The sequence below is a fragment of the Akebia trifoliata genome, chromosome 13 (assembly GCF_017979445.1).
Source record: "Akebia trifoliata isolate Shusen 1 chromosome 13, ASM1797944v1, whole genome shotgun sequence".
Taxonomy (NCBI): domain Eukaryota; kingdom Viridiplantae; phylum Streptophyta; class Magnoliopsida; order Ranunculales; family Lardizabalaceae; genus Akebia; species Akebia trifoliata.
The window spans coordinates 14,178,466-14,191,632 of record NC_141387.1 but is presented as its reverse complement, the minus strand read 5'-3'; the positions used below and the strand labels follow the sequence as shown (position 1 = coordinate 14,191,632).

Here is a 13,167-nt window from a genome sequence, read left to right as displayed (position 1 = left end):
GGTTGTCCCGAGATGGTCCTTGTTGTCTTAGATTTGTCCTAAAGAGTACCTAGAACCACAATGGAAGGAAACAACAATATGTTTTTTGATTAGTATCCTCACAGAAGAACAAGAGTATTAAGGTTTCATTTTGAACAATGTGGACTAAGAACTAGCATCGTATAATTCAACCACATTAAACATAGAAATTTACAAGAAATTGTGGTAGAAAAAAAAAATACTTCATGTCATATAACTATAATCAAACGAAAGAAATCTCAAAATCACACATAAATTTTAATAGTTATCATCAGTTTAGTGCAAAATATGAGAAATTTCAGAGAAAAACCTATATTGGATGTAGAGAATAATGAATGTCACAATCTCCTTTGGTCTGACTTCTGAGATACGAAAAACTAATGCTTTTTGAACTCAACCTGACAGCCAGACTTAAAATTCACCAACGTGTACGAAAAGAACCGTAGATTCTTTCACTCGGGATACACATCTGCAGATCGCAGATCGGTCAGGTCGATTGTGTATCCCAAGAGAGAGAATCTACATTCTTTGCCACGCCACATCAGTGAGTTTTTGAGTTTCCTGTCAAGTTGAGTTCAAAATCAATACTCTTTTTAAAATTTCTCTTTTTTTCTTTTTGGAATATGTTGAAGTAACATTATAATTGACATCGATTCTCACATTGCTAAGTTGATTGTATACACGGAACCATATATGTTTTCCATCGAGATACGAGCAAAAATCATTTCTGACTATTTGTGCACCTCGGCATCAGCAATTTGAATCCATATCAATTTTAATGTTACTCCAGCACGATTTTCTTTATTTTTTTTCGGGTCATCAATAAAATAGGAGAGCTATTATTGGCACTCAGACTTACTTATCACACCCCAATTTTTTTAATTATTTATCACACAAAATTACAGATTAAAACACACTTCAAACATTAGAAGGTTTGACTTAACATTATGAAATATTATAACGCTCATCCAAACAGGTTTAATAGTTGTTTACAATTATGATTTGGGTCATATAAAATTCTAAACCTAAAAAATAGAAATCTAGAAAAAAAAAATAGAGAGAGCTCCGATTGGCACCCCTTACTTTTACTTATTCTCAACCATGCACTTATTTTCTTTATTTTTAATTGGGGTGCCAATAGCAGCACTCTAAAATAATAAATGGGTCAGCTCTCCACGTGATACATCGAAAAGGGTAAGTAAGAGATGGGGTTTGTATATTCATATTGAAATGAATCGTAGTTGTATATTCATTTGTGGACATGAACTCCGTGGTCCAATGGTCGTGGAATTCGGGTATTAAAATTCGCTAACCCTGGCCCAACAATTTTTATCTCAAAATTTGTGATTTTCACGTAGTGGGATAGGAACCATAGATACTTTCACTCTTATATTGGTGAAAAACATCAATGATTCCCATCTACTTTCACGTCAAGAAGTGTGATATGAGATTCCAGCCAGAGGTCACTTCAGCGATGTTGTGCAGCTTTGACTTAAGTCTTCTATAATAGACTAATAAATGACCAAAATTCTTTTCATCTTCCACCTTCAACGAAAAATCCTTGAATTTTCTTTCTTGGATCAGCCATCTTCAAACTCCTAGGTAAAAGTGTGTACCCTCATCTTCGATTTTGAGATTTTATTTACTTCAAAATTAAGATCTCGAGAATAAATTCTGATGATGTTGGAATGCAACCGATATTCTACATTGAATTGGTTAGTTGTTTTGATGTTGGAATTTGAAAGCATGTCATAACACGATCATCAACTATCTAGATTATTTCTCATCTTTTGATTTATCCATTTCTTTGTACAAATGTTTGAGCACTTCAACCAAGATATATCTTATCTGGTAAAATTCTCTTGGGCATCGAAATTGCCATTTTGGGTAAATTGCACATGAACTTTATTGGTAGAAGTGAGAATGCACCCTCGCGGGTGGCCCCGAGGAATTAATGCTAATACTGGGTATTGAAACTCAAAAACTACATGTACTAACCACTTATAGGTCAAAAATTACCATTGAGCCAACCCCTTGGGGTTCTAAAACCCTTACTTTTGATAGTGGTTCATTAAATTGTATACAATTGCATTAGAAAAATCTCAGATTTGATCCAAAGTGGGGCAATTAGTTATAAATTTTAAAATTTCTTATGAGGGCGATAGTAGTGGATTTCTTTCTTCCACTTATGTTATTAGTCATAGTATCACATAAATCCTTAGAAATTTTAAAAGTTCTTGTGAGGCCCATTACCCTCACTGTAAATCCACTCATTCTTATAAAAAATATACTTAATATGATGCCCATAATGTGTTTCCTTAAGCAATTTCTTTCATTGAAAGAAAAAAATCCCTTGCATATAATTGCCAGCCAAGTATTCCCAAACTATATCTCAAAAACAAGAATTTATCTCAAATATTTTAGATGCCCATAAGTGTGATTATTTGTAGCTAGACTTTATGTGGATCTTAAATATTTTTTCATTGGGATTAAGCTTTCCTTAGGTTGTATTTAAATCTAAATACGATTGTAATCATTACTAAACAAGCCACTTTTGATTGTATTTCTTGTGAAGAGAAAAGTTTTGATTTTTTTTTTTAATTATTTTTTTTTTTAGAAAATTTAATTTTTCCTACTTGTAAATCGTCTAATAGGATTTGATTTCTTGTAGTTGATTTTTTTCTAGTGAAATTGTGGGGATGTAGGTTGAAGAAGACATCATTGGATTAAAACAAAGAGAAGTGTAGAATAAGATATTTGATCTCAAAGGTAATGATCTAATGGATCCGATTGGGTTAACTTATGGTCTCTGTATCTTATTAAGATTTAATGTTCTTACTTGAAATCATAAAAGCATCCACGCATGAATAGTCAAAAATTCGGACAAAAAATTATGGACCTCGGTCCATATTCACAACAAGGTAATCTGCGTTTTTTTTATTAAAATCAAAAATTAGATTTTGGTACGTTGAGATTTTGATTTTTAAACTATTCCCATTATTTTCAAATGGGGGGGGGGGGCTATTCCTTTATTTTTGTTAAATATTTAAAGTAAATGAAAAACTCAAATTAATAAAATTGCTAGAAAGTGCACATGCTATTGGGGGAAAGTTGTGCGGAAAATAAAGTTAAATTGGAACTTTCCACACAGTGTCGATTGACCAAACCCGAGAGTTTTTGGGGCAATAGGTTGGTCGACCGAGCTTTCTTGGGTTGACCAAACCCAAGAGGAGTGCAATTTGCAATTGTTCATGAGGCAATGGGTGGGTCGACCGAACATTGTTGGGTCGTCCAAGCATAACAATTTTTCTTGTATTCTTCTTTGATTTTACCCCAAAATCACCCACAATCTTTTCAAAGTTTTTCGTAAAAGCTAATAGATCTACTATACTTATACCTTCTAACACAAGATTTACAAATTAAAAACAAGATCAAAGATTTAAAACCATCTAATCATGTATGATTTTGAAGAATGTGAACCTTAATTTGAAATCCAAATCTAATTCTTTCGTGTAAAATAATTTTTTACAAAAATAATTGCAACTAAATGGTAAAGGGGAGGAGTGCCTACATCAAATACATCTTCTACAAAGCAATAACACCGATATCTAGTCCCAAAGATCCTCCTTGTTCACTTTCCAATCTTTATCTTCGGTGAACACATGATTTCCTCGGATCAATGTGAAGTCTTTGATAAGACGAATCTTTTCTTCTTTTTTATCGAGTCTTGAATCCCACTTTATAGTCCTCGAATTGATTTTGTAACTCTAGAATGGGTCTTTGGAGAAGAGACAAAAAAATCTATAAATTTCTAATAAGTTTGGTATTTACAGTGACTTAAGGATGTAAAGGTCATTTATGAATTTATTTTATTTTATTTAAAAAGTCTATGTCGCGGATCCGATTTTCGCAAACTTATACAAACTTATAGTCGATTTTGGATAAATATTTTGATAAGAACTTAATGGTATTCTTGGATTTTTAAGAATCATTTTTTTTTAAAACTTTATTGTTATGCTTGTTGGGTCGACCAAGCATAACAATTTTTCTTGTATTCTTCTCTGATTTTACCCCAAAATCACTCACAATCCTTTCAAACTTTTTCTAAATCACTGATAATCATAAAAACAAATAGATCTACTCTATTTATACCTTCTAATATAAGATTTACAAATTAAAAACAAGATCAAAGATTTAAAACTATCTATCATGCATGATTTTGAAAAATATGAACCCTAATTTGAAATCAAAATCTAGTTCTTTCGTCTAAAATGATTTTCTACAAAAATAATTACAAACTAAAGCATAAAATGGAGGAGTTCCTACTTTGAATGCATCTTCTACAAAACAATAACATCGAGATCTAGTCCCAAAGGTCTTCCTTATTCACTTTCCAAAATTACTCTTCCATGAACATGCGATTTCCTTGGATCAATGTGAAGTCCATGATAAGACGAATTTTTTCTTCTCTTTCGTCAAGTCTTGACTCCCATTTTATAGTCCTCGAATCGATTATTGTAACTCTAGGAAAAAAAGGGTTAGGGTTTGTCTTTGAAGAAGAGACGAAAAAATCTATAAATTTTTAATAAATTTGGTATTTTATAGTAATTTAAGGATTTTAATGTCATTTTTAAATTTATTTTATTTTATTTAAAAAGTCTATGTCTCGGGCTCCGATTTTCGCAAATTTATAGTTGATTTTGAATAATTTTTTTATAAGAACTTAATGGTATTCTTGGATATTTAAGAATCATTTTCTAAAAAAAACTTTATTTCTAAGTAACCAAACTTAGTCATCAATTAGGATTCCTCAATATTCAAAATCGATTTCTAAGACATTACAGTTAGAGAAAATGCACTCAAAAAATTAACAAGAAGAACCGAGACGAATGAGACTACGACATAAGGACAAGTGAGATAAAGAGTGAGAGTTTTGAAAAATGAATCATACCAATAGTTAGATATCGAAAAATTATTCGAGATAGCATACATGCACGTCAAAGTCCGAAAAGTATTGAACTAAGTCAAGCATTCCGAAGTCAGATTATTTTGAAGAAGTTGTATGGGTTAATCCAGTTTGACCAAAGTCAAAAGCTAAAATTTGATCTGAATTTTATACATGATGGACCCCACAACCCATTATTTAAGTAATTAATTATTAAATTAATATTTAAATATAAGTAATTAAGGTTTGGTAGGAATTAATCATAGTCAAGGTGAGTCATTAGTTCTATTTGACACCTAATGACATGTCAGGACCGACCATAATCCATGCCATGTGTCCATATAATTAGGCCAACTATGATTTGCTAAACCAGGGTTAACCAACTCTTTTTAGTTGTAAACTAACTCTTTAAAAGTCATCATAAAGAGAAAGGTTCTCTCTTTACCTACCAGAAATCCCACCTAACTTTCTCCTCCACCCTTTAGTCATCACCTTGACAGCAACAAGAACTTTCTCAAATTATGATTTGCTGAATGAGGTAGTATTCTCTATTATTTTTCATAGAATCATCTTCTATGTTGGTAGGATTAAGTTGATTGAAGAAGAATGTGGTGAGGTTTTTCATGCGGAAAGAGCTTGAGAGCAAAAAAGGAGATAGAAGTCGTAAAGGTAGAATTTTCCTTCCTTTCGGTTTAATTGAAAGTTATACAATTATTGATTGTGGTTTATGTTTCTATGCCAAAAGATTTACATAATTATAAATGCATTCAATTTAAGATCGTTTTCATTAGCATACTCGCGATCGTAAGATGGTATCCATAATAATCATGATTTTGCTTTTAGTAACTATCAATTGGTTTTCAAAAAATAAATAAATAAATAAATTGTATATGATATATTCCATCATTCTCATCTTAACAAAAAAGATTCGTATGCAAGGATGAAGATGATAAGAGCAATGAGGGAATGAATTAAACAGGAGGAAAACTCAAGCTCACTGTGCAAGTTTGTCGTTACACGGTGTGAGCCACGGTGGCACCCCCACCCATCAACAACCATTTCTACAGTGCCACCGTAAAAGTCCACCCACTGCCATCGTAGGTGGCATATGGAGACAACAAATACATTTTTCGTAAAAATTTTCATACAACCCGTATAGATGCCCAAATTGTGTAAGAACATTTTCAAAAAAAAAATTATTCTATAATGTTTAAAAATCTAGTTTTCAAACCATTTATGTGTTGATAGGAATGGTTGATTTTAGGTATGAAAATATTACTTTGGTGTAATCTTCAATTTAATTTGAAACCACTAGTACATTCTCTGTGACAGTATAGAAATGAATCTAACTTAGTTTCATAATGTGATATAGAACTTGAGTTCAAATAAGAAATTTGAAGAAAACATTGAACTGAAAAATAAATCTCGAACTCAAACTTGACAATTTAGTATAGTTACAAATTAGAAAGTTTAAAGAAAAGTCAGAACTTAATTAGGAAATAGGTTTAAGGTATTTGAGTATTTGGAAGATGGTATTAATCCATATTAAGAGATGTGTTGATCATTTACATCATAATATTATGATAAAATCCAACTACTCTTCAATCCGCCGGTGATAAGTATAGGAACGACACACAAGGGGCCTCAATTACATTGATTTGGGATTCTTATGTTGAAAATATTAATGGATGAGTTAGGTAGGATGAGTTAGTATCCAGAATCATTAACTTTGGGTGAGAAAGTTCTCGGTGTTCATTTATTTATGTGTCAGAAGTACACGATGTTATTTACTTTTATCCAAAGAGGGCCCATGCATTTATGTTTGGGCCAAGAGTATCCAGGATGTGTTTATTTATCTTTAGGTTTAATGAGAAAGGAAAGTGAATGCATAAAATAATATTACTTTGGACAACACATATTAGCCTGATAAGCAAGATAAAAATGGTGGGTCCCCTTGATTGAGGGACGCTCATAATAGTTGATGGACAAGTCTCTGTAAAGAAGGTCCATATGATTGTGGGACCCTGGTCAACAAAAAACCTGAGCCAACCAAAGGGAAAACCACTTGCAGTCAAGTCGATCGTAGAATTAGGTAATAATATTACAATCCCTGATCGGCAAATTTTGGATCCTCGACTGAGGCGGAATTTAGTTGTGAAATCCTTAGTACTTATCAATATACAATACCGCATTTGTCAGCATTATAACACCAATGTTGTAGATGTCTTTTTATTTCTTTTGATAAGATGTAGAATTTATTTACATGATAAGAATACCGAAAGCTAGAAACCTAGATATTTGAATTGGGGAATTTGATTACTAACTACAAGGTGTAACCATGAAAGCTAGGAAGAAAACAAATGACATGAATTTAGTGAGTGCATAAAATAGTGTTACTTTGGATTACACATGTTAGTTTGATAGGCAAGACAAAAAAGACGAGTCCCCTTAATCAAGGAAAGCTCATAATAGTCAACAGACAGACCTCCATAAAGAAGCTCACCGAGATCGTGGGACCTAGTGAAATCATCTCAACCCCTTTTTCACTAAATAGTGGAAAGTGAATCTGATTGGTTAATGGGAGATTTTTTGAAAATTGGGAGTCGCCACCTAGTTTAGGTCTAGGAACCAAAAATAACTCTAAAATGGATCTTAATCGGTACATGGATAAGAAAAATGGGTAAGGAGTCAGATTAAGGATTTCGAAAGGTATTAGGCACCGAACCCGTCCAATCGAGATGATCGATCCAAAATTATCTTATAGTCAACATACAAAGACTAAAATCAAACTAAAGTCCGATCATCATCAATTTATATTGGATTTCCTAAACGGATCCTTCAGCTAAAATCCCTCCACATATTACATGATTTTTCGAATTTCGCACGAAAAGAAAAAAAAACTTTTAAAAAGCCCTAATTACACCCCATGTTCTAAAGTTCACATGGCAATATTTTCCAATTAAAAATCCACATTTGTAAATATTTTCCAAATCAAATAAAATAAGAATTTGTGAAAAATTAGAAAATTAGAAAATTATGAATGTAAAATTTCAAAATCGACAATTTATGAAGTTTCTAACTTAGGAATATGAAATTTTTCAAATTAGAAATTTGCAAATATAAAGTTTCCAAAATAGAAAATTACCAAAAAAAATATGAAATTTTCGAATTAGAAAGTCATAAATTTCCATAAATATGAAATTTCTGAATAAGAAAAATGCAAAACTCCCAAATTGGAAAATCATAAAAGTGCAATTTTTAAATTAGATATTTACGAATATGATTTTTTTTCAAAATAGGAAATTGCGAATTTCCACATTATATAATTCCTAAAATGAATTTTTTAAAATAGAAATTACAAATGTGAAACTTTCAAAATTAGGCAATTATGAACACATGGCAACTTAACAAATTGGCAAAATTCAATATCGCACAAAACCATCGAAGTAATGAAATATGAATATACATAAATATCAAAATTATGTAAAATTATCAAATCAGGAAAATTATGAACATACATGAATCTTAAAATTAGCAAAAATTAAAGTCATGTAAAATTATGAATATGTTAACAAATTCATGAATTGGAGATTCATAAATGTCAAATTTCCAAGTTGGGCACCTCATGAACATATAGCAAATCAATGAACTGAGAATTCATACACAAAATTCTTGAATTAAACGTCATGGACATGTGGCAAATCAAAGAATCAAAATTCATACATATATGCAAATCAAAAATTCATATATATGAAAATTTCCTACATATATGCAAATCAGAAATTTATATCTATGCAAAATTCATACATGTGGCAAGTCAGTGAATCAAGGACTAATGTATACATGTAAAATTTTGGAATCCAAAAAAAGTTAAGAATACGTGATAAATCCATGAATAAAAAAAAAACTCAAGTATACATGTAAAATTCTAGAATCCAACAAAGTTAAGGATACGTGATAAACATTACAAACACATTAACGAAAGTTGGTCAATCATCCATGCAAAATAAAAATGAAAAAAGGAGGAGAGAGAAAAAAAAAAGAAAATCAAACTTACCTATATGACAAAATGGTGGCTGTGGTGGTTCCTTCAGATGTCACCCGAGATGGCTTGCAAGTACTGTGTTTATAGAGGAAGGGTGATCGTCTGTGCTGTTTTGTGGAGAGTTAGAGAAGAAAGTACATGAACGTGACTGTGTTGTAAAGAATTGGAGGAAAAGGAATAAGTGGTTGTGTTGTGGAGAGTTAGAGAGAAAAGGAAGTTAGATGTGACTGTGCTGTGAAGAGTCGGAGGAGAAAGTGGAGATGATTGTGCTGTAGGAGGGTGATGTAATAGGTACTGTGGTGAAGATGTTGTAGGAGGGTACTGTGATGAAGGCCTACGATGAAGAGATGGAAAAAGGTAATTGAAGAGGGACTATCGGTGTACACAGGTAAGGTGGAAAAAAATGGGATTAAGAAGAGGATGTTATCATGGTTGCTACTGTGTGGAATGAAAAGAGAAGTAGATGGAGATTGAAGATGATGGTGAGTTGTATTTTTTTTTCTTTTCTTCTTCTCTTTTTTCTCTTGTTTTTTTTTTGTTTTTATTTTTGTTGCTATATGGCTAAATGGAAGAAAAGTAAAGGATAACGTCGATAGAGTAAAGGAGTGTAGAGAGTGAGAAAATGAGAGAAAGTGTGAGAACCTGTAGCAAAAAGAGCCTAGCCGTGGGTAGACATAGAGAGTGTGTCTAGCCCTTGTATAGAAAGTGGGAGGGGAGAGGATTGTAGAGAGTCCATCTAGGAGAGAGGAAAAATCTACTAGCCACAAAGAGCAAACATGGGAGAGAGGGAGACTAATAGAAAGAGCAACCTCCAAGAGCCCCTCCGACCAAAAATGTAGGAGCTTTTATACACAAAACATTTCTATTTTTCTTTATCCATGATTTTTTTTTTCTTTTCCTTCCCTCTTAAAATAATGGGAGTGGTGATCCCTTGCTACTCGTACTTTAATAGTCCTCCATCGATTGGGTGCATTTTCAATTTTGCCTTGATTAGTCAATTGAATTTTAGTTTTAATTTGATTTAATGGATTGGATTTTAATTTTAATTCTATTGTTTGCTTAAATTTTAATTTTAATTTGATCGATCAATTTTTATTTTCAATTTAATTGGTCGATTGAATTTTAATTTGATTTTTGATTCAATTGATCGATTAAATTTTAATTTGATTTTTTATTTGATTTTGATTTTTAATTGGTCGAGTAATTTTAAATTTGAATTTAAATTTGATTTTGATTTTGATTAAATTTTAATTTTGAATATTTAACTTGGTCGAGAATTTTCCAATTTTTTAGATTTCTAATATGCGTAATTAATTTTTTATCTGTTTTCCTAAGAATCAAGGTCTTTAGGTAAAAGTCGGAGATTGAGAGGCATTTCTGTCTTTTTTTTATTCTTGCAAATTTAATAAATTTTGGCATGAGGTTTGTTTCAATTCTAACGTGATTATTTCTAAGTCTTAAGGTCACATTTTTCTAGCATCTCGATGTCTCTAGGATATCGAAATGTGTAACGAACCTAAGCGTACGTAGTTACTAAATCGGGTGTAAGGTATAGCAATCCTAAGTGTGTGTAAATTTTTATGTCGAGTTATTACGAGTAAGGAAGATGGAATGACTAGAAATGGGAGATCGAGAATAATACTTTCTAGCCTTCGAGTTCTTTTCACTCATCATTAGAAATTCACCACAACCGGGGGACGAATTGTCGAATTAGGCATATGCAAAAATAGGGTGTCTATACCTGGTCAACAACAAACTTGAGCCGACCAAAGGGAAAATCACTTGCAGTCAAATCGATCATAGAATTAGGTAATAACATTATAATCCCTCATCGACAAACGTTGGATCCCCGACAGAGGCAAAATTTAGCCAAGACATCCTTAGTAATTATCAGTATACAACACCGCACTTGTTGGCATTATAACGACAGTGTTGTAGATGTGTTTTAATTTCAATTGATGAGATGTAGAATTTATTTACGTGCTAAGAATATTGAAAGCTAGAAACCTAGATATTTGAATTGGGGAATTTGATTACTAACTACAAGGTGTAACCATGAAAGCTAGGAAGAAAACAAATGACATGAATTTAGTGAATTTGTAGAATATTTACATTCATAAAGTATTGAGAGTTAGATGGTTAGGGTAGAATGTATTGATGAATTTCATAATCAGTTATGGTAAGTCTTGAACTAATGTATAATTAGTTGATAAACCACAACATAGTATAAAGAGATTTTCTTACTTATATATCTGAAACTACATTGATACTAAACTTGTAAGTTATGATTTTTAGCATGATTACTCATTCATTTTACAATTATATTATGTTCATATTCTTCTAGATAACATACCAACAACTCACCCATTCTACACCTTTGTTGTAGGATTTAAAATTCAGTTTCAATAACGAGATCAAAGTCAAAATGTTATTTTGGATAGATTCACTGGAGGGTTTTTCCCAAAGATGTTTCGAGACTTTGTCAACTGATAAGACAATGGTAGGATATGTTTGTTTGGTTTACACGAAAATTTGGGAGGATGGCTTGGTGGATATGATTACTAAGATGTGGACTATAGACGAGTATTGATCACTATCTCAAAACACTGATTTATCCGCACTTTTCCCAGGTATTTATCTCGATTTTCATCTTTATTTCATTAAATGAGATGAATAAGTATGTTAAGCCTCAATTTATCACATTTCATGTTGATTAGGCTTAATTGCACAAAATAATAGTAAATATCAGAAAATTAATCATGTATGCTCACTGTACAGGACAATGATCAACTTATCTACATGAACACCAAATCACTTAAGCAAGAATGCACTACAATCAAGAAGTCAAGTCAAGCAACCAATCAAAAATTAAGATCTGGATGTTTCCAGATCAATATAGCACAGTCCACCTCAGTTGGATCGCTCTAGAATTGTTCCAATTTGCTTCGCTCATGAGATTATATGTAAGAGTGATGACGGCTATATTTGGATCTTTCAAGAGTATTTCAAGTCTATAAATAGATCATTTTCTTAATTAAGAAAGAGTAATTGGGTTATTGTCCATTTTCTCTTCTTCCCCCAATGCCCTTAGCATTTTCTTTGTCATTTTTATTTTTTAGTTAGGTTTTATTTCAACAACTTCAATAATTTCTCAAGGAGGTAGTGTATCTTGGTTACCTTGAATATTAGTATTGTTTCTTTTACTTCATCTTGTATCCTTACAATGACCATAGGCTACTCCCTCCATTAGTGAGAGCAGGAAGTCTAGGAACAAGTTTTAATTCTATGTTATTTCTTTATTCTTTCATGTTCTTTATATTATTTATAGGATTCACTTCAAGGTTTTATCCAACTCTAATAGATCAAAGCTTTAGATGAATTTCTACACCTCACATGCAACTTAGAAGTTTTATGATTAGATGAGATCAAGATAGAACATGCTTAAACTAGATATTTGATGGTAAGGATTTCACACATCAATGAGTGAAGGAGTCTTAACTATAGTGTTTACTTAAAAAAATTTCTGTCATATATTCCAACCCAAGGAGCTCACACCAAATCCTTAAGGTTGAGTGCAAAGAAGGATAAACTCAAATATAGTTTTATTTGCTAATCTTAAGTAACTCTAATCACTAATGGTTTTATATCTTTTATTTTCTTAGTATAATTTTCCCTTATATTACTTTAATTTTCAGCAACATCTACTCACTATTTTATTTTACAAAAATACAAAAATAGATTTTGTATTATTACTTAGATTAACTTCATTCTTGCTAACTTGGTAACATCCCACCTTTCTCTTGGGTTTGATCCCTTACTTACCCACAAGCTAAGGAGAGTATAAAAATATAATTTTTAATTCATGGCACATCATAATTTTGGCATCACTACCAGGGAAAGGTGTAGTTATTTTAAGTTAGTTAAAGTTATTTTTGTTATTTTCTTTATTTCATTTCTGTTTCAATTTTCTATTGATCCAAATTTCTTTCTCAAAATCAAAAAAATTTGTTTTCATGCAACTAGGGAGAAAATCTAAGATCAATGGATAAAATTTTTGACACAGATCTCGAGGTTTCAATGTGATGCAGTGAACTTTGATTACGCCACATTGATTCTAGATATTTGATCTCTCTAATTTCTCTTCAATTGTCTTTTGGAT

At 31.7% G+C, this 13,167-nt stretch overlaps 1 long non-coding RNA gene across 1 annotated transcript; it reads left to right on the top strand.

Moving 5' to 3' along the window:
- The first annotated feature begins 5,418 nt into the window (after positions 1-5,418).
- LOC147387955 (uncharacterized) lies at positions 5,419-12,856 on the top strand. Its single transcript, XR_015171106.1, has 3 exons — positions 5,419-5,632; positions 11,395-11,638; positions 11,787-12,856. It is a non-coding gene; the product is annotated as an uncharacterized LOC147387955 (long non-coding RNA).
- Positions 12,857-13,167: the final 311 nt, after the last annotated feature.